The sequence below is a fragment of the Castor canadensis genome, chromosome 15 (assembly GCF_047511655.1).
Source record: "Castor canadensis chromosome 15, mCasCan1.hap1v2, whole genome shotgun sequence".
In the NCBI taxonomy this organism is placed as follows: Eukaryota; Metazoa; Chordata; class Mammalia; order Rodentia; family Castoridae; genus Castor; species Castor canadensis.
This window is the reverse complement of record NC_133400.1, coordinates 102,374,670-102,402,246: the sequence shown is the minus strand read 5'-3', so window position 1 is coordinate 102,402,246 and position 27,577 is coordinate 102,374,670. Positions and strand designations below refer to the sequence as shown.

The 27,577-nt window shown below is 46.5% G+C and overlaps 2 long non-coding RNA genes across 8 annotated transcripts; both read right to left on the bottom strand.

Moving 5' to 3' along the window:
- Positions 1-912: 912 nt before the first annotated feature.
- Positions 913-4,062, bottom strand: LOC141417582 (uncharacterized). The gene is made up of 2 exons (XR_012442251.1): positions 3,913-4,062; positions 913-1,489 (listed from the first exon to the last, which is right to left on the bottom strand). It is a non-coding gene; the product is annotated as an uncharacterized lncRNA (long non-coding RNA).
- A 10,783-nt stretch (positions 4,063-14,845) lies between these two features.
- LOC141417581 (uncharacterized) lies at positions 14,846-26,900 on the bottom strand. Of its 7 annotated transcripts, none has more exons than XR_012442249.1 (8): positions 26,515-26,900; positions 25,094-25,170; positions 23,753-23,830; positions 18,681-19,706; positions 16,652-16,782; positions 16,001-16,142; positions 15,292-15,420; positions 14,846-15,044 (listed from the first exon to the last, which is right to left on the bottom strand). It is a non-coding gene; the product is annotated as an uncharacterized lncRNA (long non-coding RNA). The 7 variants fall into 7 exon arrangements; XR_012442250.1 differs by having other exon boundaries at positions 14,846-15,420; positions 18,681-18,798; positions 19,624-19,706; XR_012442245.1 differs by having other exon boundaries at positions 14,846-15,420; positions 26,515-26,685; positions 26,762-26,900.
- Between the last annotated feature and the right edge of the window lie 677 nt (positions 26,901-27,577).

The window sequence follows — 27,577 nt, the reverse complement described above, 5'->3', positions numbered from 1 at the left end:
AAAAATTATAACTCATTCACTCTATCTAGTAGCTCAATATTAGATAAATTATACCAAAATACATTTGAATAAAAACTTTAGAAACATAACCACGCGATGTGCATTTCTGTAGTCCCCCATTTGAAGGAATACTGAAGGCAGTCTTCTGTTGAGTTAGCATTTTGTTCTTCCCACCATTATCTTTAACATATTGGTTTTAGTAAATCTGAAGCTCATTTTCTTGGCTGTATTTAAAGCATTTGTTTTAAAAAAAAAAAAAAGAAGTCCATGCTCATTAAGAACTTTAAACCCAGCTGCTGGTTAAAAAGAAACTGAGCTGTTGGCTGCTCTAAGCCAACTAAGCTGTCTTAGTGCACAGCCTTCCTTCATCCTGGTCAGAAAAGTAAGGGGCACCCGGCAGAGCTAGGAGGAAAACACAGCTTCTGCCCAGTAGGCTGCACTGGGGTGACCATGGGAACCTCACTCCTCCAGAGAGACCATCTTCTTCCTTAAAGGATCAGGGACCTGACTCTGAGAACAGCTTCAAAGAACTGCAAGTGACCTGAAAATCTGGAGCCAACATCAGCCCTGAGGCTGATTCCTGTGAAAACCTGGGTTGGTGGAGCTGTGAGCACCTGCGCCTCCGCCCAGTCCTGCATGGTGAGTGCCACAGACTGACAGCTGGCAGGGCTCTCCCTGCTGTCCAGACTGGTACCTCTCACCCTCTTGCTAGCCCCACTTTGCTCTCCTGCAGACTGGGATTGAGGACGTGGGCTTCACAGGACCCAGGGGCAATTCCTGAGAGTAGGGAGCACCAGACATTAAGTCCACCTGGACTGCCCTCCTCCCCAAAGTCCTGCTTTACCCCAGGTGTGGGTAACTTTGGGACAGGTAGTCCACAGCACTGAAGACTGAACACAACCACAGCAGAAGGACTGTTTTGAGATGATTTTTCTTCAGGAGAAAGAATGTTATGCTTTACAAAGAGGTTCACTTAACTAGCCTAGGGCTTTAAGCAGAAAGAGCCATCCCACGGAATCTACAGAAAGAGGAAGCCAAGGGCATTTCACCATCAGTCAGAGAGCAACACCGCTACATGGAAGTGCAGCCGAAGGTAAACGTTTATGAAAACACCTTTCTGCACAATTTCTCGGGAATGTCCTCAATTCAGCAGGTGCTCCAATGGTGTGTGCTCCAACTGCAGATAGCTGCTCAGACAGAGGCAGCCACAGGCCAACCATACAGAGCCACCCCTGGCTGCCGACTCAACCTAGTGGTGAAAAATGGCTGCAATTATGTTGTCAAGAAGGCTGTTTGTATGATCTCTCCAGCTCATGTCTCCTTTTCCTCAATAAGCAGGACACACGCATGTTTCATAAAACGTCTGTTTCTTGTCCCAGTATGTTGTAGGTGGGATCCCCACAGAGTCCATAGAGATCCTGGGCCCACCACTGTATCACCCTTACTGTCCAGGGCCTTTGAGAAGCTTGGATCAGAAGACCTGGAATTGCTGTGGAAGAAGAAAATCTTAGTGATGGCACAGAATTTATAAATGCTGTGAGCATATAAAAGGAATAAGTAGAAAAACCAGTCTACTCCCCAACTTGTCTGAAAGATACATCTAACACAGCCACCACATGGAGGATAACTCAACAGGTACAGCAGGCACAAAACAGAAGTCAGACTGTCTGAACATGGTGTGTCTGCCAGCTTCAAGAGTTCTGACTGCATCTTGACTGTTAAAATCACAGGCATCCAAAAATCTGTTCAGGAATCAAGTTATTGGTCACAAGGAGGAAATTATGTTCTGAAGGTAGGTGGGAAGATGACCAGGGAGTCACCAATGATTCAAGGAGGGGACAGTAACACACCCCATCCAGCCCACCCACAGCAAAACAGGAGCTAGGAGCATAGAAAATCAGCTCTTCCTCCAAGATGCCTCCCAGAATAAGCAAGACTTATGAAGCAGCACCAGAACCAGTTTAACCATTGTGTTGTTAGCAACGTGGCTGGGTGGGTCACTGTGCCTGAGAGTTCCCCTGTCCATTCTTATTCCAGCTTTGCAGGAGAAACAAAGTAGGGACCTCTTTTCTAACTTCAATTTTCAACTATGTGAGTACATTATCTGCTCAAGAATAAATGTTAAATAGAAATAAGCAAATCAGAAACAAATGCAGCCTTTTCTGGGAAGGAGATGAGCCACTGAAGTCTTGTCTGCATGGTGATATCAATGGGGAGTTTGATGGGTGTCACTCACCCCCAGAGTGACAGCAGTGACCTGGTTATTCCCAGGGCACCGAAACTTCTGCAAACACCTTATTGGGTGATTTTGTCATTGTGCAAACAACAAAAAGTCACTTACATATACTAAGACAGCTATATCATCACCAGGAAATAGAATCTCATGGACCACCATCATCTATGCAGCTCATGTTGATGGAGGTCATCAGTATGTGACTTATGACTGTATTTTATTCATGAAAGTTTCAAACAAAAGCTTATTATATTTTCCTTATTTGGAGGCCTAACTTTTATCTGCAGAAGAAATGCATTCCTTATAGTCAAGAATTCTGTCCACATACAGGAGGAATAGGGAAAGGTAGGAAACCTAAAACTTGAAAGTGTTTGATGTGCCCACTGTAGAGGAGTTAATATAGCAACCTTAAAATGACAGAGGCCACTACGGAAAGGTGACCGGGAAGTAGTGAAGAAGTCTAATAGAGATGAATCAATTCAGGTTGTAATACACCTGTGCATGGAAGCAATGCTAGGAATCTCTCTGTATAGCTATCCTTATCTCAAATTAGCAAAAACGCTATGTCTGTCTTATTATTGCTTATGTCTTCTCTTCAACAAAATTGGAGAAAAGGGAAGAATGGGTTCTGCCTGGAAGCGAGGAGGGTGAGGGGGAGATGGAGGGGGCAGGAGGCAGGGGGGAGAAAGGGCCCAAACAATGTATGCACATATGAATAAATGAATAAAAAAAAACAATTCAGTCCACACCCCATCACCTGGAGCCAAACTTTCTAAGCACAGCATTTCCTGTTTCCTCCTCCCTTCATGGAAGCATTAGGACAGTATAAGGCTGTCTTCCCATCCCAGCAGACCATGAGGTTCAGCCCAAGCCCAGGGCCACAAGAAGGAGCTATATCTATTCTTACACTTGAGACCTCACAGAACATCTGGCATACAGAGGCATCCAGAAAATATTTCTTGAAAAAATGAATTCATAATCTCAAACACAGTGTGTGTTTCACCCTCCCACCTAGTTGCCATTTGTCCTTTTATGGAGTGCTCATTAGACACACATCCTGACTCTTTGTAAGCAGTTCTTTTAGGTGTGGAGGCACCACAGAAGTCTCAGCAGCAGCATCACCGTTGTCACCTCCATCAGTTACAGACATCTCCCTTTCTGTCTATAACATACCTCTGGCTCCTGGAATGATTGGTTGACTATGAGGTTGTCTTTGGGTGCTTCATCCACCATCTACCACCCATCCCCCACATCCCACTACCCACTGTCCACCATCCAATCCATCACCCACCATCTACCCCCACACGTACTAACCACCAAACTATTGCCCACCATCACCACTCACCCACCGCCTCCAGCCTCACCATTCCCATCCACTGCCCACCACCTACTACCCACAATCCATCACCTACCACCCATCTACAACCTGCAATCTAATACCCACAATCCACCACCCACCACCTACTATTCACAACTACCCAGAATCCACCACCATGATCCACCCCCATACTAACCACCAACCAACCTTCCACTATCCATCTTCCACCACAAACCTACCATTCACCATAAACCATAACCATCCATCCCCATAAACCCACAATCCACCACTCACTAACTGCCTTCCCACTAACCATCAACCACTATTCACCACCACCCATTGCTCACAAACTACCACTCACCACCTGTCACATGCCATATAGCACCCATTGGTGAAGAGCATCCATTCTTGCTGTGGGCACTCAGAGAAACCAAGTGTCCTGGAAGGGTTGATACAGCTTTCCCAGGAAATCTAGTTACAACTGGAGACTAACCCTCTAGCCTAAATTAGTTGTCACGTGGCACAGTTAGTAGTTATTTGACTACAACATGGAATGGAATTTGAACCCAGAACTTACAAAACCAGAGTGAATTCTAAGAATTCCTCAGTCATCTCTTGATATCCCAGATGCCGGTTGGGAGGCAGCTGCCAGCCAGTCGCCCCAATTGATTTTTCTCCTGGGCATATTGCCTCAGCCCCCTCTGGCTGTCATGGGAAGGTGTCATAGGGCAAAGAAGCAAAGGGAAACAGAATCATCAGAAAGCAGCAGGAACATCTTGTCTCTGATGAAACAGTGCTGGCTATTTACAACATGATTATCTTCAAAAGCCCCAGGACAGGCACCGGTGATATTGTGTGTTTACCTTGACTGAGGCAAAGTCCTGGTCCTAGTGCAGTGGTGACTGAGGTCCCTCCCTGCATTCCCCCAGCACAGCCTGTTCCTGCTGTGCCACCAGGTGCCTGAGGGAGGAAGTAGCTGGGGCCTGACTAATCTCAAGACAGCCTCCCACCACATCACAGCCATCACTGTGTAAGCTGAAAAATGAAAGAGGGGACAGTCACCAGAGAAGGCAGAAAGCAACATTACAGAGCCTCCAATCCAGAAGCCCAGGTGCACAAAGTCCTTAGGTTCCAGTCACTGCTAGTTCCTCTGAGAGTGTGATGCTTGCCTAACTGGAAAAGAGACCTCATTTGACTGTGCGCAGTGCCTGCTCATGAAGGGGAGGGATGGAGGGTCTTGGAGCTGGCCACACTTCTACAATTTATGTCAGAAAACAGACCAGCACCCAGAGTCAGTGACTAGCTATGGCAATGGTCCTGTTTGTTTCTGGAAAGGAAGGAAGGAGGGGAATAAATAACCCTTCTTAAATGTGGCCACTCTGACCCAGCAGGTACCAACCAAACACTTAAGATGACCCATTGGAGAAGGCATATTTTACTGCAGCCCAGTGCATACACATGCACACACATTCATACTCAAATGCACACATGCACACATGTGCACTCGTCCACATTCACACACTCCCATGCATGCACACACATGCACCCACACTCACATGCACACATGCACACATGCACCCACATTCACACTCACATTCACACATGCACACATATGCACACTCACACATTCACACATGCACACTCACACATTCACACACTCACATGCAAGCACACGTGTGCACATTCAATTCACTCTTGAGCATGCATGCATTTGTACACATATATTTCAGGAAATGTTTCCCTTTACTACACAGGTGATACTCTGTTCTGTTTTTCTATTTTATTTTTCTATTGCGGTCCACATCCTATAATAAAGTTTACAAATCCTGAATGTAGGGGCTGATGGGGGGTTTTTAGGACTAATTTTTTAAGAACAAATTCATTGAGGTATGATTTATATGGCACAAAATTCACCCCTTTAAAATTTACAACTCATTTTCTAGTTTATTTCCAAAATAGTCAACAATCATCAAATCTATTGTAGAAGATTTTCCCCCAAAATGTAGAATATTTACTCCAAAAAGAAACCTCATACCCAATATCTATTCTATTTTATTTAAATTTTAAAATACTGGTCCCAACCCACCACATTTATTTCACTAATGGATCACAACTGCAGACTGTACCTAGTGCCCTGTTTCCTCCCCCACAACCATGCCCAGGTCCAGGAGGCCAAGGGCAGAGAGAGAGAGACTGAGTCCCCTGAGGTCACACACTCCGAGAGGCGGGTCCCCAGGGACTGCAGAGGCCACCCTTGATCCCTGAAGCTAAAACCTGTAGTCCAGGGTGAGCCAACCCCATACAAATCCTTCTGCTGAAGATGCTGGTCCTGGCCAGCAAAGTGACTTCAGGGTGTAAGACTGAAGTTGCCAGTGGACTCCTGAGTGAGCCACAGCCAGACCTTAGGACACAGACCTGCCTCAGCAGAGAAACTCATAGCCAGGATGGGCTGTGCTGATCCTTGCCAGGCCAAGAGTCTCAGAAGCCAACTCAAGGCAGCATTGCCTCACATGCCTCAAACCCACATGGAGCAGATGACCGGGAGTCCAAAGCTGCAGGTGACCAGGTGTCCAAAGCTGCAAGCTATAGAAGGTGTGTGTATCTTCATAGCAGTGAATTTTCATTGTGAAGTAAAACCTAGAGCCGTTTCAATCAGACATCTGCTGAAAACTCCTAGGAAATAATTACTGTAAAGGATGTAATGATTAAGTATGGGTGAAAAGTTCACATCTTCCCTCATTTCCCAACCCTCCACTTTTGGTGAAGTGTGCGTGTGTGCATGTCTGTGTGTTTGTATGCTGCTGTGTGTGTGAGATTGTGTGTACATGTTTATGCATGTATGTGTTGGGGAAGAGGGAGCAATTGGTCCTCTTGTAGCCTGGATGCTCTGGATCCTGGAAATGAGGCTGAAACTCCACCATCACCACCACCACCATCATCACCATCACCACCACCATCATCACCATCACCACCACCACCATCACCACCCCATCACCACCATCACCACCACCATTACCACCAACACCAACATCATCACCACCATCACCCCCACACACCACCACCATCACCACCACCACAAAGGCCTCAGCTCCTCTCATAGTGGCAGTCACACAGGCCCCAGCTGCAGAAGGAGAGGGAAATCAGGGGGCCTGAGCCTGGATCCCTGGGGAAGCCAAGCTGCACGGAGGCTATTCATCCCTGCGTGCTGAGGCAGAACATAGGGGACAGAGCAGGCACTGGCCAGCCTTCTCTGCCTGGCAAGAACCCGTAGTGAGCACCTTATTCTTCCCATTTGCCCAGATGGGTGGCATCAGGAGGAGAAAGAGAACTGGAAGTGTCTCCCATCCCTTCTAGACCTCCCCTTCCAAGACCCCCTAAGTCCCTAAGCAGGTTCCTCTTCTGTTAATAGAAGTGATTTGTCCCTTCAATAAGCATTTACTGAGCACCTGGGACAGAGGAACCTGGTCCCAAAAGAGAACAGAGCTGGTCCCATTGGGGTTGGACCTCCCTAGAGCAAGGGATAACAACTCTGAAAAGCAGTGACAGGACAGGATGCAAAGCAGGGCAGCAGGGCCTCAGCCAGAGACAGCAGCACCCGTAGACTCAGGTGTCCTTGCTGCCACCAATCCCCAGGATGTTAGAGTTCAGCCACCAGCAGAAGCCTCTGTGTGCAAAGGAAGCAAGCCTGCTGCAGCCACTGGGCCCAGCTTCAGCACCCTGCTCCAATGGTCAGGATAGAACAAGGGCTACTGGTCAGAGCCCCTAAGACACTCCAGGCACCACATTTGAGACAAGCCCATTTGGACAGTGCTGGTTGTGGTTGGCCTGTTACTGTTCCTCTGCTGGTCTGAGGAACAAATAAATAAATCAACCTGAGTGATGCCAGCATCAGTTCTGGGGTGGGCGGAGGTGGCTGGTTCTTTGGTGGTAGTTCCCATCACAGCCTAGAGCCACACACCCAAGATTAACACCTCTCGTGCTACACCCTGTGAGGCAGCCAACCCTCCTCATGCCTGGGATTAACAGGCTTTCTGGGACACAAAACATTTTGGAGCTACAATAAGGACCTGCTTAATGGTCCTTGTCCCTCCACTAGAATACCCAGGCTTTCACAGATAAACCACCAGTGGACAGGTAGCATCCAAACCAGCCCTCTATTTGCAGGATAGACCGAGCCAGGTTTGAGGAAGAGGGGCTTCCAGGCCTGTCCCCAACAAACCACAGGTGTGAACCAGAATCCAAATATGAGCAGAGCCTGGCCCATGAGCCAAGGTTGGCCCTGAGCCTGGCTGTCCTCAGACCAGCTGAGGTGGTGTTTCACCCACTCCCTTGGGTCTCCAGGTCCCTGGAGTGGCCAGTGACAGCTGCCAGGTAGGTGTCCAGGCATGGCGAGAATGATGCACCTGGGCAATGTTCGCCCAACAGGGCAGTTCTGTGCACAGGATTATAAGAACACAGTTGGGGTTTTATTCTTGTCCACATCCTCTGCCTGGCCTGCAGAGTGGGGTCGGTGGGGTAGGTTCTGAGGAGCTTGTGGCTATTGTGCTTCAAGTGACCCAGAGCCCAGGTGAGGTCGTAGAACACATCTGACACCTGAGTGGAGTGGGAAGGAGTGTCTGTGGCTCTGTTTACCCCTATGATCACTCAGCTTCCCCTTGGCTCTCCCAGCCCTCATCTGGAGGCCCTTCACACCTGCAGGAGAGCCTCAGACCTCTAAGATAGGGAGATGAACACAGGGAAGGCAAGGAGAGCACAAAGAGGGAAAAGGACATGGTGGAAGAAGAGAGAAAGGGGAAGTGAGAGGCTGGGGTGCCTTAAAGTTGCCTGAATGACCACTGAGTCCCCTGTTTCCGACACCACATGACTGGGATCTCCATGGATGTCAGCAGGCCATGACCCCAGCAGGCAGCTGGGCTCCTTATAAAAACAGTGCCTAAGTGTGTTTCACAGCTAGATCCACATGGCGCTTTCTACCTCGCAAGTTCCTGTTTGCCTCCCACCCAGGTCTGTCTCCCAGCCTGAAGGGGACTGTCCTCCAGAGGAGCAGCTCAGTCCCGCCCCCTGCTGGCTGCTCTCAGGATGACTTATCCCATGTGCTGCACAAAGGAGAGGCTGCGGCCATGCTGGAGCGCAGTTCTCAGTGCCCACCTTTCTGGGGGTGTGAGAGGAAGGAGGGGCAACTCAGAGCCATCGACTCCCTGAAGAAATGCAAATGAGCTCAGAGAGAAAGCTGCAGTGGCAGGTGGAGTGCGGTTACACTGCCTGAGAGCAAAATACAGAGAAGTAGCAAGAAAGGAGACCTAATTCCTGACTAAAGTGAAAACAATGGGAAAACCACACATGGATACACAGAAAATGTTAATGAAATAATTTGTGTGTCCCACAATGTCCCAGACTTTGGAAGTCACCTTTGTTGGATCACATGTTCTTTGGCAATCCGGGACAATAAATACTGTTCCTCAAAATTTTAAAAAAAAATTACAATTTAAAATAAAAATAAATACTGTTCCTCAGATGAGGAAAATGGCTGCAGAGTTGGGCAGACACCATGAGAAAAAGGCATATGGAGACAGATTACATGTTGCTGTTCTCTGCAGTGTGTGACACATGACATGACCTTGTCTCAAGAGTAATGAGGTACCTGGCTCTCTAGGTCCCTTCCTTATCCCTCCTCCCCTGGACCCAAAACAAATTGCTGATAAATTCAGTGTTTAAGGCTGCTATGCCACTACAGTGAAGAGAAAGCCCAGCCTGCCCCCCTCCCTGGGGTGAAACTTCTGGCCCCTGCACAGGAACACATCACCCCACCCTAAGCTGAGCAATCATGAGACAGCTGCAAACCCATGGCTGGGGCTGTTTCACTGTAAGTCACCTTTCTGGGTTTTAAAAGGTATTTAGCATTCCAAGGACAAGAAGGAAAGTTGGCAGAGGTACAGAGGCACCCGAATCTTATCCCAGGTCCGGAGAGCAGCTGAAAAGTGACATTTCATGCTCTGCTCTTTCCTGCGGGGGGGAGGAGGGAAGCTCTGTGCCACTTACTGACTGAGAACCAGAGAAGAGAATGAGCTCACGGCAAAATCAGCAAGGACCAGCCTGGGCAACTTGCCCTTCCACTGGAGCCAGGCACCAAAGAGATGCCAAGAGTCACCATAGCTCCTGGTGATTTGGGACACAGCAGGTGCCATTGCTGTGTACGGGTCACCAAGGCTACATGGGCTCAGGTCCCCATCCCAGCCAGAGGGAGGAGGTGATGACCTGAAGTGTGGTGGGGGTGGCCAAGAAGAATGAGTTTGAACCTGAAAATTAAAAGGGCCCTGGGGACCCTGGCAGGTCCAGCCACACACCTGCCTTCAGAAGAAGGAGCTGCTGGCTTCTGATGGTGCCCAGCATTAGGTAGAGCCAAGGTGAGCATTGCACAGGCTGGAGCACAGTGTGCCAGGCACATTCCATTAACAAAACACAAGGGGCAGAAGGAGAACAAGTCATGCTTGTCCCTGCTGAGACTGGCCCCATTGTGCTACCTCGCAGGACAGAATTTGCCTTGTTGAAAGTTCCCATTGCCACCACTGTCAAGTCAAATCCCTCCAAAGTGCAGACTGGAGCCTCTGCAAGCTCTGGGCAGCTGTGCTGGAGGAAGCCCAATGTTGCAGCAAAATCCCGGCTGCTGAATGGCCAGTGAGCAGGGCAGCCATGTGGCCCCTGAGAGTCACTTCTTCCACTTGTCTGAGCAGACAGAGGGAGGCCTTGGGGACCAGCTGGAAGGGAGTCTGCTGGGGCTCCATTGAGGCTAGTTTCTGAAGGCCTCTCAAGGCCAGGGGACACCAGGTACCTCCCTCCTGCTAATTCACATTCTTGGAGCCTTCAGTAGCAGTGGCCATCTGCTGGGCACTCTGGGCCCTGGCAGCTGCTCCTGCCCACAGTGGCCCTGCCCCACAGACCACATCCCCAGTTTCTGCTGCTCCCAACTCTGCTCAGATGATCCAAAGAGATGACTTACCAAATCAAAAAACACCGCAACAGGAAAAAAAAAAAAAAACAGAAAAAGATGACTGGCAGAAATGACTTACCTACCCTGACCTATTGCTAAGCTTCAAAGTAAACACCTGCTACTGCAAACAGAATAAATGCTAAGTCACTTCAAGACCCAAGTTCATCTTTTAAACAAATTCTGCCACCACTTGAAACCTGCTGGGCCAGAGGAATTTTCCACCTGCCCGGATCATTATTAGATCCCCATCTTCACATGTCAGACCAATATTTGATGTCTACTGCCACTTGCAAAAGGAAGAAAGGAAGAAAGAAAGAGGAAAGGAAAGGAAAAGAGAAAAGAAAAACCAGCACAACAGAAAGTTATATTTAGGAGCCCCAAAGTAGCTTGCTCTCCATACAGTAGCTACAGTCAAAGGCACAAATAACAAAACAGGTGGACACAGAAATAAGGCAGGAAATGAAAACCAGGCTGGCTAGAAACTGGAGGAGTCTTTAGGAAGCAATGTGAGGGCAAAAGGAAGCTTGAGGGTGACTTCTTCGATCAGAGTTACGATCCACAGCCAAAGTCGAGGTGAACATGCAGTTGTCAGAGGGCATTTACCAAGCTCCCATTGTGTGCCTGGCTTTGTGTTTGGAGGTCACCCCCCAAGTTACTTCAGCCTTTCGAGATACTGGGTTCCTTCAGCATCCATACCATCTGATGCTGTGTGGCTTTTCCTTTCCATTTTTCTTGGAATGTGGGAAATTCTGAGTCTGAGCAGGGAGGCCAAAGACACACTGCAACCCATGGGCTCAGCAGAACCAGGAGCTCAGCTCTTTGACCCATGGGATCAACAGAACCAGAAGTTTGGATCCAGGGTGGGGCATGTGTCCTCTGTCCTGTGTGCACAGTGCCCTGTCACTTGACTGTTTTCTTCAACTCTCCGAGCAGGAGGTGAGGCGGGGCTGCTCCCTAGGACACTGCTAACCACACTGGCAGAAGGCTACATGGGGACACCAGTTGCATGTGGCACTTGATCACCCCATGGGAAGTTGAGTGTGGGCTTTGTTCTAGTATTAGCTCAGCAGAAGTTAGGATGAGGGAAGCAATGTAAAAAGGGAGTCCAATAGGACAAGCTGAATTTGTATTCTAGTTGTGAAATAGATGTGTGAATTATCTATATATACAAAAACTGTAATGAGTCTATGGACTATTGCAATTAGCACGAGACACCCTGAACCAAGAATAACTTAGTGACCTCTGTGGGCAGTGCAAGATAGCAGAGTTCAATGTGGAAAGACATGGGTTTCACTGTGGGAGGACAGGGCCACTTTAGACAGGAAAAGGCAAAGTCACCACTCTGGGAAGTATTGTGAGGAAAGTTGCCCAGGTGCATGCATACAGCCTTCGGGTTCCCAAGAACTATGTGATGGACTCAGGATGAGCAGAGCTCCCAGAGGGAGCAGGAGAAGATGAGGTCAGCTGAGGTCATCCATGGGGACACACAAGGAGCCAATCAAGACACTGTAGTAATTCTCTCAGAAAGATCACCTAGCATCAAAGTATGGGAAGGATGAAGATAGCCATGGTGTGACTCAGACAGAATCCCTGCAAGTTGGAGACTCAGGAGGGGAACTCAAGAGCTGCCTCATTATCTGGAGAGGCAAGACTAGGGGCAATGATCATGAAACACAGAAAGCGGGGGAGATGAGTGGATGCATAGGAGCCTCTGTGTGTCCATCTCACATGCTGGGATCCTCTCTGTTGCATTCCTAGTCACCTCCATCATGGTCATACCCAAATTCTGCCTAAGTCAGAGTCTGATTCTCCAGGAGGAGGGCCTCTGAGCCACCACCACTGGAGGGCTTGGGCAAACAAGGCCTCTCTTGGGGCCATCTCCACTAGGATAAGTTTTGGGTGCTCTAACAGAGAGACCACAATAACCATGGTTAAGTGAGGCAGAGAGCTCTGCTGTCTACAGAGGCAGTCCAGGCACATGACAGCCGGAGACTGCACAGTTGCTAACATGCCGCCTCCCCCTTTCTGACTGCTCCATTGGTGCAGCCCTTGCTGACAATTTCCTAATGGGCTCCTCCTCACCCTGCATGTTCCAGGCAACAGGATGGGGAAGGGGTGGAAAGGGATCAGTCCCCTTCCCTTTTAGGGTGTAGTCTAGAAGCTACATCCATTAACCCCACTCACCCAGGACTTAGTGTGTCATCCAGAGCACAGAAACTTAAGAAATAGCAGCCCAGATGCAAATCCTATCACCATGAGCAATACGCCCCCCTCCCCACCCTACACCCGTGGTCACCATGAGCAAAAGGATTAGTGGATATGAAGCCCACCTGTGGTCATCCTGAACAAAGAAACTGGTGATATGGGGCCCTGCAGTCACCACTATGAACGACTTGACCCAAAGCAATAGCCACACTGTTTGTGAGCAGAGTGGAAAGAATAGCTCAAGGAAATGGTGGCCTCACTAGCAGAAATGGGAGGAACAGGGACAAGAGCCAGCACCAGAGGCAGACATTAGTTCATTTAGAATATATGATGGGCTCCCAAGGACATTGGCCACCTATATTTAATGTTTTTGCATCAATAAATAGGATCGGGGTCAAGAGGACTGGTCTTAAGCACATTAACCCTGGTGACAGGGATGGATCTTGGCCACTGGGAGTAAAAGTCTTTCCACAGAATAACATGGACCCTGTCCCAGAGTTGCTTGGTAAATAAAGCCTGGCTAATGCAGAGGGCAGCAGCCTCCTCAAGACAGACCTAAGTGTCACGTGCTGAATGATGAGCACTATTAAAGGGCTTAACTATGAAGTATCTCCCATAGGCTCATGTATTAAATACTTGGTACCCAGCTGGTGGTGCCATTTTAGGAGGTTCCGGAAACTTAACTGGAGGAAGCATGTCACTGGGGGCGGGTCCATGGAGTATCTTATCCCTGACCCCCTTCTTTTCTTATTTTGGCAGTACTGGGGTTTGAACTCAGGACCTCATGCTTCCTAGGCAGGAATTCAGCCACTTGAGCCACACATCCACTTTCTCCCCTTCTCTCTCTCTCTCTCTCTCTCTCTCTCTCTCTCTCTCTCTCTCTGCTTCTTGCCTACCATGGGGTTAACAATCTCCTCCACCACATCACCACATGCTCCTGCCTACCATGAGGTTCTCCCCAAGCACTTAGGGCCAAGTGACTATGGACTGAGCCCTCTGAAACTGTGAACCCCTTAAGTTTTTACATCAAGTATTCAGCCACAGTGACACAAAAGTAACTAATACATAAAATATGGCAAAAAGGTAGATTCTGCCACAAACCTGCAGAAGGTTCTCAAAGTCACAACTGTAAGAGCACTGTTTTGGCAGGCAATATCTGACCATCAAAAGACTGACCTGAACTGGGCACCAGTGGCTCACGCCTATAATCCCAGCTACTCAGGAGGCAGAGATCAGGAAGATCGTGAGTCAAAGTCAGTCCAGGCAAATAGTTCTTGAGACCCTATCTCAAAAAAACCCTTCACAAAAATAGAGCAGGTGGAGTGGCTCAAGGTGAAGACCCTGAGTTCAAGCCGCAGTACCACAAAAAAAAAAAAAAGTAAAACAAAAAAGACGGAATTCATATTGAACTGTGTCTGTCCTGGAGCAGGATCAGGAATGTCATGTTTACTCATGCTGCAGTAAAATGAAGCCAAATCGATGCATGATAGTTTGGTTTCCTGACAATCTACTAAATGCAGCAGTGCCTGGTTTTCAGTAGTTTTGTGAACTAAGGAGGCAAATGTGGTAAAGAGGCACCCAGCGCCTTTGCTTCAAGCATGGAAGGGAACTGGCATTTACTGAGTTCTGGTTCCAGGCCAGGGACTTTGCACATGCAACCTCACATATCATCCCAGCAGTGAGGTTTTGGTTGCTTCCCTTTTGAGAGGAGGCACCTGAGTGCTGATCCACCCAGGGCAGCACTGGAAAGTCCTGGGCCAGTCCTGCAAAGTCATGCTCTACATTGTAGCTCACTTCTGAAGAAAGGAGAGAATCTGTATCTGCTGAATGTTATGTGGTGAGACAAAACTCTGGAGTGAGTGAGGACTGGGACCCCCTTCTCATTCACCCTTTCACAGGCTGAATGGAAGAACACACAGTCAGGAAGATAAGAGGGCAAAATTGTCGAGAAGACAATTTACACAGAATTTTTTTTATTAGAAAGTATCATATAAGATCTTCAAAGTCAGGAATTTCTATAAAATCTAGTATCAATAGATCAAAAAAGATATCAAAAGATGTATTTGTAAAATTAAACAAAATAAAATAGAAAAAGAAAGTATAATACTATATATGGAATCAAATTACTTTATTAAAAAGAAATACAAAAAACAACAGAATGACCAAAGCTAGAATGAAAATATCAAATGTCAGTGAAGTTTAAAGAAACTGGCTGGAGGTGAAACCAGAGTTTTAAGACCTAAGGCTCCTTTAGATCCCAAACTCCTGGGATTCCAGATGTCAGGTCTGGCCACTCTGTCCTATACACCAAATAAAGAGGCATGGTGAAGGGCAGAGAAAGGTTTATTATACGGCACAGGCAGCCAGGGGAAGACAGCATTTCAGTTCATCATTAGCCATCTTCAGGGTGCAGTCAGGAGCGTCAGGTTTAAATAGAGAAATGGGGCCGGGGGAAAGGTGTGCGTAATTACTTAAGAGTCCTGGTCAAAGCACAGCCCGGCTGATCATTATGGAGGGTTGTGGAGAAGGGCTTAGCACTGTCATCACCTGAGGGGAGCAAATGAGGCACTGCTGCCGGGCAGTGGTGTGTCCTGAGAAGGTCCTGCTGTTCCCTTCATTTGGGGCAGTTTCCTTCACCCTTCTGGGTAAACATGTTATTCATAAGTTCCATCCTTCCTGGAACCCAAGATAATTCAAAGTGACTGCAGAGAAAATGGCTCACAGCAAAGATACACAAAATGGAGGCAGGGATACCAAGCTTTCCTCCTGCTTTTAGTTAATTCATAAATCCACATAAGGAGTCAAGGCTTTTCAGCAAAAGCAGTTTAAGTACCTCTTACAGAGGGTTAATTCCTTTCCGTTTTGTTTTTGTTTTTTGGGTTTTTTTTTTTTTTTTTCTGGAAAACTGTTTGACATTATCTACTAAAGTTAAACACATGCCTACACTCTGACCCAGAATTCCACTTCTGGGTAAATACCCAGGACAAACACATATGACCCTGAGCAGTCACCCCAAGCTTATTTCCTATGGCTAAATCCAAATCCCATTAAGGTGGATGGACATGTCCATCTCCAGCTTCCAGGCCCTTCTCAATTTCCTATTGCTTTTCTGGTCCAGTTTTACTCCCATTTCTGTTAACCTGAAGCTGCAAGCAGGTGAGACTGCTCTGCCTTTCCTCTAGCCTGCCAGGTGTTGCAGGGAAGGGGGTGTTTAAGGTTCTGCTGCTTCAGCCTAGCAAAGGAATGGTGGACAAACCTTGGGGATTAGAGTTAATTACACTGGGAAGGTCTGCAGTTTTATCTGCAGGAACCAGGCGTTTACATTTCAAAGGGTAATGAATCCTGGATCCGTTCACTTCCTTGCAAAGGGCTGTAGCAACTCAGGGACTCCAGTGTTGCTGTTTAAAAGAGGAAGTAATAATTAATGAAAGAACTAACAAACACTTCAAAATGACCAAACTCACCAATACAAAAAAAAATATGCAATAAAACCCATTACAATTTTTTGTTTATCAACTTGGCAAAGATTTTTTTTTTTTAATTTTAAATAGCCAGTGTTGGAAAGGTAGAGGTGCATCCCCTCCCACACAGGGGAAGAAGTAGGTAATAAACTACTTCATATAGTTCATATACTTTGCCCCTTTTCAGAATTATCCAGAGGAAATGTGGCCCTAAGCGAAGAGTGCAAGTTCACCGGGCTCCTACCAGTCCAACAAAGGAAGTTTATTTAAGTAGATTCTGGTACCTTTATCCACTTGGAAATGCTGTGAAAAATATTTAATGACATGAAAAATGGTCACAATACATTGCTAAATAAAGTGCAATTTATACACACTATGCAAAGTGTGTGAAATGTAAATGTAGGTACACGTGCATACATAGTGTCGAAGACAAAATTACAACAAACCTAGGTATCAAACTTGCTGTTGGAGAACAGGTCAGCCTCCTCCTCGGTGTTCTTCTGGCAAAGGCAGAGGTTTTGTAAAGCGGGGAAGAAGAGGGGGAAGCTGATTGGTTAACACAGTGACCTCAGGTGACCTGGGGTGGAATTAAAGTAGAAGGATTTCCTTACTATGCTAACTCTGGCACTAGAATCTTCTGTTCAGGAATCACTGGCCTGCTGGGGGAAATGCCTGCTTCCCTAAAGGTTTGGTTTGATGATGTGGCATTTGGCATCAGTGACTCCATTCTGACCTGATCTGCCTTGGGGGACCCAGGGCAGGAGCTCAGCCCAAATGCTGGCCTCTGGTAATCTTCATTTAACAATGGGAAAACCCAGGAAATCCTATTACCAGATTGTGGGAACATGGCTGTTAAATTTTCTTCCTAATGCTTATCTGTATTTTCTTTTTTTTAATCTTTTATTTTATTGTTTTTACATTTACTTACATGTGTATACACTGTGCCACCTCCCCCCTGCCCCCTTCCTCCCCCCTCCCCTGTATTTTCTAAGCTTTATAAAATGAGTGCTCAGCAATGGTGGGTTAAGAAAAACAATAAACTTCATTGCATTTGGTAATATAAAGGAACCAGCTGGAAGCTGGACATAGATAGGCAGTCACTGGGCAGGCTCACCTCAGCTCAGCTCCACATCTACACCCTTGGAGCTGGCCCTTCCACCTCCTTAGACCCACCCCAGCTTCTCAGGCCTTACAAGTCTCCTGCAGCGGGAACAGAGCAGGAAGGAAGGCTCTGATGCCCCTGTGGGTGGTTGGGGTTAGATCCTAGCCCTGTCTGCCCCTAGCTGGCTCTGTAGCTAGTCAGTTCACTGCATTAGACAGTGTGTAGGCCAGAGCCTCCCTACCCACAGGTGACACTCTGTCTATGAGAGGACACCCCAGTCTCCAGACTGACTTGTGGCCCCTAACACAGGATGCCTTAGGAGCTGCCTGTGCACAGCATTCAGAGGCCAGAAGGTGTCCAAGCCTCAAAGAAGAGCCTTGCTCCAAGGTCTCGCTGTCAACAGTCGCCTCTGGCTGCTGCCCCTAGTGCTGCCCCCATGAAAGAGCCCAAGAGCCATGAAGGAGAAAACCCACTACAGTGGCCGACCTCACCCTTTGAGATAAGTGACACAGGAGGACTCCTAGGGACTTAACTCTCCCTAGGTCACTGCTTGGTCAGTCACTCTCTATAGTAGGACACATAGGACCCCACTGGGGCTATGTCTTGGGGGACCTCGAGCATTGGCCAAAGAAGCCATCTGAAGGTCAGGGCCAGAGTGAGAGTTGAGGGAGCTAAGTGAGTCCATTGACCTTCAGCCCTGGCCACTCCTGCCAAGCTGCAACAGATGCCTGGCTGCTGGCTCCCAACACCACCTCCCTCCTCCACAGGTGTTCCTCCAGGACTACATACCCACAGGAAAACAGACATTTAAATATTTTAAATCTTTTCTCCAAAGAGAGAATGTGGAAATGAAAGTGGGCAGCAGAGTTAGGAACAAGACAGAAGAGAGGTCTTCCCAGGGGTGTTCCGCAGTATGTGTTGGATGTGTGGTGAGCCAGGCACCTCCACCTTCTTTCCCACTGACACTTGCTGCCTGGAATCTCTTGACTTTGTTTGACAGTGAGCAAACCTGTCCCCATCTCACATCATCCCAAGAAAACCCAGTTTACCAAAAGAGATGGTGCTCAGCCCCTGAGGAAGGGTGCTAGAGCCTCCTCCAGGTTGACTTCACATGAGAACCCAGGACAGACCTGAGCAGTCCTTGGACTCAGAACACAGCAAATGACAGCCCCAGAGCCTTTTTATAAACAAAACTTTATCAAAACAGAAACTCATTTATTAACAATCATCACTATTGTTTGCTGCCGCTTCTTGCATTGCAGAGACAGATGTGAGTATTGCCACAAATCTGGAAAACCAAAAACATTTGCTCCCTAGTGCGTCACAGAAAAAAGCAGCCAACCCTGCTTTAGACAGGGAGCAGCTGGGCTCACCTTGTACCGCAGTAGATTCCTGAGCCCCACGATATTCGATGGTTTTCAAGGAGATGGGCAGTGAGGTGAGGGGTGAGGGGTGGGCGGAACTTGGCAGGAACAAGTGAGAGGCAAAGATCTTCAGAAAAAGAGAAGTGTCAAAAGCACACACATCCACATCAACATATCATTAGATGTACAAAACTATGGCTCTAACAAAGTGTTACATAAGGCCAAAATCAGAGTGTGTGTCACAGGCCAACAGATACAACCAAACTACAGTACCTGGAGTCTCTGCCATTCTATCTTCTGGTAAGTGTACAGCATGTCCTTCTAACCTTTCACGTCTTCATAATACTTACAAGATCTGTTCTCCATCAACAGGTGAGAAAACAGGTTAACAACTGTTAACAAAACTGAATCTGGGGTCTTTTTAACTTCAGATGCCCATATAATGTTTCATCTAATAAACCAGTACCCCTTTGGTGAGTGAATGGGGTACAATTCAGTCACCCTCAGACACCAGGTGAAACCCAGAACATCCCAGGCACACATTGGTTTCCACTTTGGAACCCCACAATCCAGAGGCTGGGTGTAACTCAGTGGTACAGTGCTTGCATAGCATGTGGGCAGCCCTAGGTTTATCCCCAGCACCAAATCGGGGAAGGAGGAGGCTGCATTCCAGACAGAAACTAGAATGAAGAAAGTACCATCTATGTGATTTTCAGCAAATCAAACAGCTACAGACTGACTTCCTGGGACTTAGGAGTGTAGAAAACAGAGAAAAAAGGACATTATATGGAAAACTTACAAGCTTAGAAGCCTAGCAGAACTGTTGGCCACAGGCATGATATCACAGGCTTTAGCCCATTGACCTGTTGCCAGGATTCTGAAGTATGACACACTGTGAGGAGCACAGGTGAAGCAGGAAAGCCATGCTGCAATCACAGGCACAGCTCCTCACCTCGTACAGCCAGGCCCAGAGTGCACAACCTGCATTCTTCCATGAGAAGGTGCAGTGCTAAAAACTGATCCCTCAAATTCTTCCTGCAAGGTGGCAGAGAGGGGAAGAAGGGAGACAAGAAGGGAGGGTCATCACCCTTGTTTGCGCTTTATCTTTCTGCCGTACAACACCCATAAATGTTTGATGAATGAGTGAGTGAGTGAATGCATTTCCCTGAAACATACATAAGCAATGGACTTACAGCTTCAGTACTATAACCCATCTGTAGTCATAGACCAAAGCTTCAGAGCTCCACAGCTTATACTCTTTCCTCCACTTTATTACAGATACTGTTCCCAAATCCTGCAAAATTAGGATAATAGCAATACATACAATTATATTGTAGGGTTGATGTGATTACTGAAAAAGGATATATATATATAACTTAGAATAAATTCTGCCTTGTTGTAAACATTATGTAAGTGGATATAATGGTGGTGATGTGGTGGTGGTGTTGTAGGTGATGATAGTGGTAGAGGAAGTGGTGGTGGAGGAAGTGATGGTGGAGGAACTGGTGGTGATGGAGGTGAGGGTGGTGGTGGTGATGGTGGTGATGGAGATGATGGTGGTGATGGAGCTGAGGAGGATGATGGTGGTGATGGAGGAAGTGATGGTCATGGTGGTGATGGGGATGAGAGTGGTGTTGGGTTGGAGGAAGTAATGGTGGTGGTATTCGTGGTGGTGGTGAAGTAGTGGTAAAATTCAAGCACCATAGGACAATTTCAAATAGCCTGTAAGTGGAGTCCCAGAGGAGCAAAGGGAAATCATACAGCAGAAGAGATATCTGAGACCTAGTGCTCAAGAATTTTCTAAGATTACAAAAAACCATAGATTCTAGAAGTTCATGAAAACTTCAGGGAAGATTGACCTGAGAAATGCACACCTGATTCATCATGTCACACAGCTGAAAATTCAGATAGAAATCTTGATGGCAGCCAGAAATGTGTACTTAGTACACAGGGTACAAAGTAGTAATAATTACAGCTGGCTTCTTGACAGGAGCCTTGGAAACCAGTGGCCACAAGTTGACATCTTTACAATATTGAAAGAAAACCTGTGGACCTAAGAATTCTAGGCCAAAAACTCATCTTTCAAAATGAACACAGAATAGCTGACAGAGTGGCTCAAGTGGTAGAGCGCCTGCCCAGCAAGCATGAGGCCCTGAGTTCAAGCCCCACTACTACCAAAATGAACACAAAATAGATTTCTTAAGGACTTAAGGGCTGAGACATGCATGATTGGCATCCTTGCTGTACAGAAATGTTCAACAAGGTCCCTTAAGTCAGAAGAAGAGTGCCAGATATGGGAATGAGGTGGGTAAATTTTTAGAGTTCGTGGTCTCAGAGTCTTAGCAAGAATATATCCTGCCTGCTGTCTGCTTCTGTACAGAAAGCTTTATTTTTGTGTTGTTTTCATTGCTTTTGTGCCCCCATGGCGGGTTTGAGTATCACAACAGACACTGGGTGGCCCTCAAGGCCTGGAGTATTTACCATCTGGGTCTTATAGAAAGTGTGCCACTGGTCTAAAGCAAGACCCAGAGTACTGTGAGGCATACAGCACGTACAGGTACTGATTGTGTGGCACAGTAGTGCACAGGACGGGAAGCAGAAATAAAATATACTGTGTGCAGTTCTTATGCTGGACCTGAAGGCAAATAGTGAGTGATAAGTTAGAAATGTCCACTGCAATCACACAGCCACCACAAACAACAGCAGAGCAAAGAGGTATAGCTGGAGAGCCAAGGGCAGAGATAAAGCACGACTGTGAAAGTACTCAATCCAAAATTTAAAAAAAGAGAGAGAAAAACAAAGACAGCTCGGACAATAGGAGGACAAAAGTCAACTGTAACCTGATCATGGTGAATAAACAGTCCATACACTGCAGCTAAAGGTGAGAATGCCAGGTTAGAGTTTATTGTTTTTTGCTTGAATAGCAGCAACACAAAAAGTAGACACAATCTATGCTGCCTGTAAAGAACCTACTTTAAATATAAGACATAAACAGGTTAAAAGTAAAAGGCTAGGGAAAGAGAAGCAATACAGGCACTAAGAATTTTTTTAAGTTGGAGAAGCTATATTTGTAGCAGGCCTAGCAGACATGACAGAAGATAGTGATGAGGATAAGGATGGACAGTGCCTAGCCAAGGCAATACTCAGTCAAAAGAACAATGCAGGAGGTATCACAATACCTGACTTCAAACTATATTACAAAGCAATAACAATAAAAACAGCATGGTACTGGCACAAAAACAGACATGAAGACCAGTGGAATAGAATAGAGGATCCAGATACGAAGCCACACAACTATAAGCAACTTATCTTTGACAAAGGAGCTAAAAATATACGATGGAGAAATAGCAGCCTCTTCAACAAAAACTGCTGGGAAAACTGGTTAGCAGTCTGCAAAAAACTGAAACTAGATCCATGCATATCACCCTACACCAAGATTAACTCAAAATGGATCAAGGATCTTAATATCAGACCCCAAACTCTTAAGTTGATACAAGAAAGAGTAGGAAATACTCTGGAGTTAGTAGGTATAGGTAAGAACTTTCTCAATGAAACCCCAGCAGCACAGCAACTAAGAGATAGCATAGATAAATGGGACCTCATAAAACTAAAAAGCTTCTGTACATCAAAAGAAATGGTCTCTAAACTGAAAAGAACACCCACAGAGTGGGAGAAAATATTTGCCAACTATACATCAGACAAAGGACTGATAACCAGAATATACAGGGAACTTAAAAAACTAAATTCTCCCAAAACTAATGAACCAATAAAGAAATGGGCACGTGAACTAAACAGAACTTTCTCAAAAGAAGAAATTCAAATGGCCAGAAAACACATGAAAAAATGCTCACCATCTCTAGCAATAAAGGAAATGCAAATTAAAACCACACTAAGATTCCACCTCACCCCTGTTAGAACAGCCATCATCAGCAACACCACCAACAACAGGTGTTGTCGAGGATGGGGGGGGGGGGAAAGGAACCCTCTTACACTGCTGGTGGGAATGTAAACTAGTACAACCACTCTGGAAAAAAATTTGGAGGCTCCTTAAAAAGCTGGACATCGATCTACCATTTGATCCAGCAATACCACTCTTGGGGATATACCCAAAAGACTGTTACTCCAGAGGCACCTGCACATCCATGTTTATTGCGGCACTATTCACAATAGCCAAGTTATGGAAACAGCCAAGATGCCCCACCACTGATGAATGGATTAAGAAAATGTGGTATCTATACACAATGGAATTTTATGCAGCCATGAAGAAGAATGAAATGTTATCATTCGCTGGTAAATGGATGGAATTGGAGAACATCATTCTGAGTGAGGTTAGCCTGGCCCAAAAGACCAAAAATCGTATGTTCTCCCTCATATGTGGACATTAGATCAAGGGCAAACACAACAAGGGGATTGGACTTTGAGCACATGATAAAATCGAGAGCACACAAGGGAGGGGTGAGGATAGGTAAGACACCTAAAAAACTAGCTAGCATTTGTTGCCCTTAACGCAGAGAAACTAAAGCAGATACCTTAAAGCAACTGAGGCCAATAGGAAAAAGGGGAACAGGTACTAGAGAAAAGGTGAGATCAAAAAGAATTAACCTAGAAGGTAACACCCACGCACAGGAAATCAATGTGAGTCAATGCCCTGTATAGCTATCCTTATCTCAACCAGCAAAAACCCTTGTTTCTTCCTATTATTGCTTATACTCTCTCTACAACAAAATTAGAAATAAGGGCAAAATAGTTTCTGCTGGGTATTGAGGGGGGGGAGAGGGAGGGGGCGGAGTGGGTGGTAAGGGAGGGAGTTGGGGCAGGGGGGAGAAATGAACCAAGCCTTGTATGCACATATGAATAATAAAAGAAAAATGAAAAACAAAACAAAAAAAAAAGGATGGACAGTGCCTTACAATAGCAGGTCAGTGCTTCAAGGGTACACAACAAAGTTCAATGTGAGCCTCCAGACACAGGAAGCAAAAGCTGATGGGGAGGGAAAATAATTGGGAGATTCCAACCTCTCTCTCATAATAGATAGAACATGTGTACAGGAAGTCAGCAGGGATGTAGAAGACTTAAGATACCTGTGACCAGAACCTGCAGGCCCGCCATGGCAGAATGCACAGAAAGTTCCCACGGCAGACAGACTGCTCCATGCTGATCTGTAAAACAGCATCAATAGATTTAAAAGGAATGACTTCAAACAAAATATGTTTTGTGATCACAACAGAATTAAATTAAAAATCAGTGACAGAGAAAAACGACGCTGGCCAGTGTTGCATGACTGGAGATACCCTGCTGGTGAGAAGGGAATTCAGCACAACCTTTCTGAAGATCACCAGACTCCAAGAGGGGAAAACGAGCATCCTTTAATCCAGCCATCTGTGCTGAGGGATTTAGGCTGAGGAAGTAGCAAGGACGTGGATAATGATTTGGGTACCACAGGGCTGAAGGAGTGGCTCAAATGGTAGAGCACTTGCTTGCTTAATAAGCATGAGGCCCTGAGTTCAAACCCCAGTATCACCAAAAAAGAAAAAAAAAAAGGATTTAGGTACCACCATGTTCAACATTATGCCTGCTGCTAATGGAAAAACAATTTTTGAAATACCTTAAATGCCTGAGAGGAGATTAAATAAATTTTTACATATTTATATAGTAGAAATTTAAAATATGTAGTAATTAAAATGTTATAAAATACTGGAAATGCTCACCATAAAATGTGAATGTGAAAAAAGCAGATTATTGAATATTATGTACAGTCTCTACCAGTACTGACTGGGGTGTATGTGTGCCACACGTGTGCAAAAGACTAATGGGGCCGGGCACCAGTGGCTCACGCCTGTAATCATACCTACTCAGGAGGCAGAGATAAGGATGATCTAAGTTCAAAGCCAGCCAGGGCAAGTAGTTTGCAAGACCCTATCTTGAAAAAACCCATCACAAAAAAAGGGCTGGTGGAGTGGCTCAAGGTGTAGGCCCTGAGTTCAAACCCTAGTACCACAAAAAAAGACTAATAGGAACATGTCCTAAAGTTGATTTCAGTCATCTCTGGTCATAGAATAGCATACTTATAATTTTTTCTTTGTGCTTCTCTATAAAAAGACACTTGAGTCATGTCCCCATTCCTTTTTGCTTTAGTTATTTTTTCTAAATTTTTGCCCAGAGTTGGCCTGGGACAGAGTTCCTCCCATGGATGCCTTCCACATAGCTGACATCACAGATGTGCCCCACCATGTCCAGCTTATTTGTTGAGATGAGATCTCGTTAACTTTGTGCTCAGGCTGGCCTTGAACCTTCATAGATCCTCCTGATCTCTGCCTCCCAAGAAACTAATATTACAATTTTGGTGGCCTGAGTCCACCAAAACAAAATGTTTCTATTATACAGTGTTTGGGATACATTTTATTTAAACCAAGTCTACTTACTTTACACAGAGGTCAGGTTTCAGTTTCTTCTGTTTGTTTTAACAGAACAAGTAACCATTCAGCAATCTGCTAATATCCTTTGGGGGTAGAAGTTAGGGAGGGAAAAAGAGAAAGGAGCTACTCAGAACCAAAAAAGGAGGCCACAGTAACCAGATGCAAAACTGCAGAGAGAGAGAAACAGGAATGTGCAGTGGGAGAGCACAAGGTCTCCCATCCTCTTCTGGCCCTCCTCCAGGGTCAGTCAAATCTGGCAGGACCAGCCCAGTGCTGCCCCACCCTATGCCCCCAAAACCCTCCCAGCAGAGTCCCCTTTGGTCAGAGCTATTCTCTATGGTGGCCACCCCTGTCCCTTTTGAAACGTGAGGCACAGTTGCCTGGTAAGCTGAGGCGCCTCTGTGCTTTGGTGTGAATTAATCAAATTAATGTGATTAGGGAACAGGGATTTGAGGGAAGGACGTCGGGATCCTTGGCCCAAGAGACTTTGGGAAGCTTGCAATTCCCTTTAGAATAAGTTGGGTACATACTTAACTTAGGAACAGGAAGAGGGGGAAGGGAGAATCTCTGACACAAAGCCTGAGAAGACACCTGCCTTCAAGAGGGGATCTGACCACCCTCCTCTGGGGTGTGAGTGGAGGGAGCCACTGCTAAGGAAAAGCACAGGGGGAGGGGAGTGTGCAGGGGCTGGCAGAGTTACTCAAGTAGTAAAGCACCTGCCTAGCAAGTGTGAGGCCCTGAGTTCAAACCCCAGTACTGAAAAAAAAAAATCTCAAGGAATAGCACAGGTAAAAGAAAAGTGACTGCCAGATCATAAAAAGCAGTGATTCATATTCTCTCTCTCTATATATAGATAGATAGATATAGATATAGATTTCCTCATTCTTCTCTCCCACTCCCACCCCATCTCTCAACTTGGCCTCCTGAGGGACCTTGACCCAGGGCCACCCCACTGAGCTGCTCCTGGACCCCTCACCCTCCAAAGCTGTGGGACAATACTGGCTGTTTCAAACTGCTACACTTTGGGGTAAAGTGTTGTTCAGCAAAACACCAAGACAGGAAGGGAGAAAACATGGGGGTGTATTTTCCTTTAGCCTTACTTCCATATGCACCTTCTCCCCACATGGTTGCCGTAGCCAACAATTAACAAAATGACTCCATACACACAGGAGCCCTGGACCATATGCACAACCACACTTTCCCCTCACAGGAGCCCAGCCAGCAGAAAACTTTTTTTCCTATTTCTCCATGGCCCAGTTCATAAAACTGAGGCTCAGAGAGATTGACATGATTTGCCCAAGGTTGCACAGGTATGAAGTAGCAGCCAGGACTAAACCAATCCTCTGAGCCACAATCCCAGACTCTCTTCTTGTTAGTCCACCCGGGTTGCCATAGCAAAGTTTCTTAAACAACAAATATTGTCTCACAGTTCTGGAGGCTGAAGTCCAAAACCAAAGTGTGAGCAGGGCTGGTTCCTTCTGAGAGCTGTGAGGAACAGACTGGTCCAGGCCCCTCTCCAGGCTCCTGTGGCCGCTGGTCATCAGCATGCAGATGTGTCACTCCTAACAGGGCTTCCCCTCCCTGTGCATTTCCTCTTCCTATAAGGAAACAAGTCACTTTGGATGAAGGGCCCTAACCACTGCATCTTCCCTTCTTAATTGCATATGTAAAGACCTTTTTTCCAGATAAGGTCACATCTTTGGGGGGCACAATCAAACCCACAGCACTTTCATAAATTACACCCTCCCTCAGCAGACAAGACAGAGCCTCAGCAGAGGACAGGCGCCATCAGTCTGGGTGCCTGCTGGCTCTGGGCAGTCTCTGAACAACCCTCTGGAAGGGCACATCAGTGGGCCACTAGGGGGAGCCACATCACTGGACAATAACTCAAAAACACTGCCGTTTTAAATCACAGTCCCTGGATAAATTTGCTCCTTCGCAGTATCTCTGAAAAGATCTTCAAATTTGATAACCTGGAGAGATTCAAGGATTTCCTGGCTTCTCAATCACAGGTTCTGAGTAGCTTTTAAATTCCTGTGTCTGGTAGACTGCAGGGAGGTGAACCTGTAACAAGAGGAGTCTGAACTCCCTGTGGGGTCCAAAGTTTGAGGAAAATCATATGACTATCTGATAATATGGACAGTTTGGAGAGTGGACAGCCAGTCTGGGGGTGAAGGGAGGTCTAGCCCCATTCTGCTTTGCAGCAAGCAGGGGTTTGGGAGGGGACATCTGATACGATGGCCACTCTATCACTCCCTCTCCTTCTGCTCAGACATGGGTCCCTCGAACTTGCCCCCAGCCCAGATTCCAAAGAGTCCCCAAGTCCTAAAACCACTTCTCCTTCAAACCATATTTCCACGTCCCTTGGAGTCAGCAGTAAAGCATGGCCCCTCCTTATATAGATGAACACAACATGCTCTCTGGCCTCCAGAAGCAGAAGTAAACCTTCCTACCCCTCAGACAGGCATCCCTGAACCATCCATGGGAATC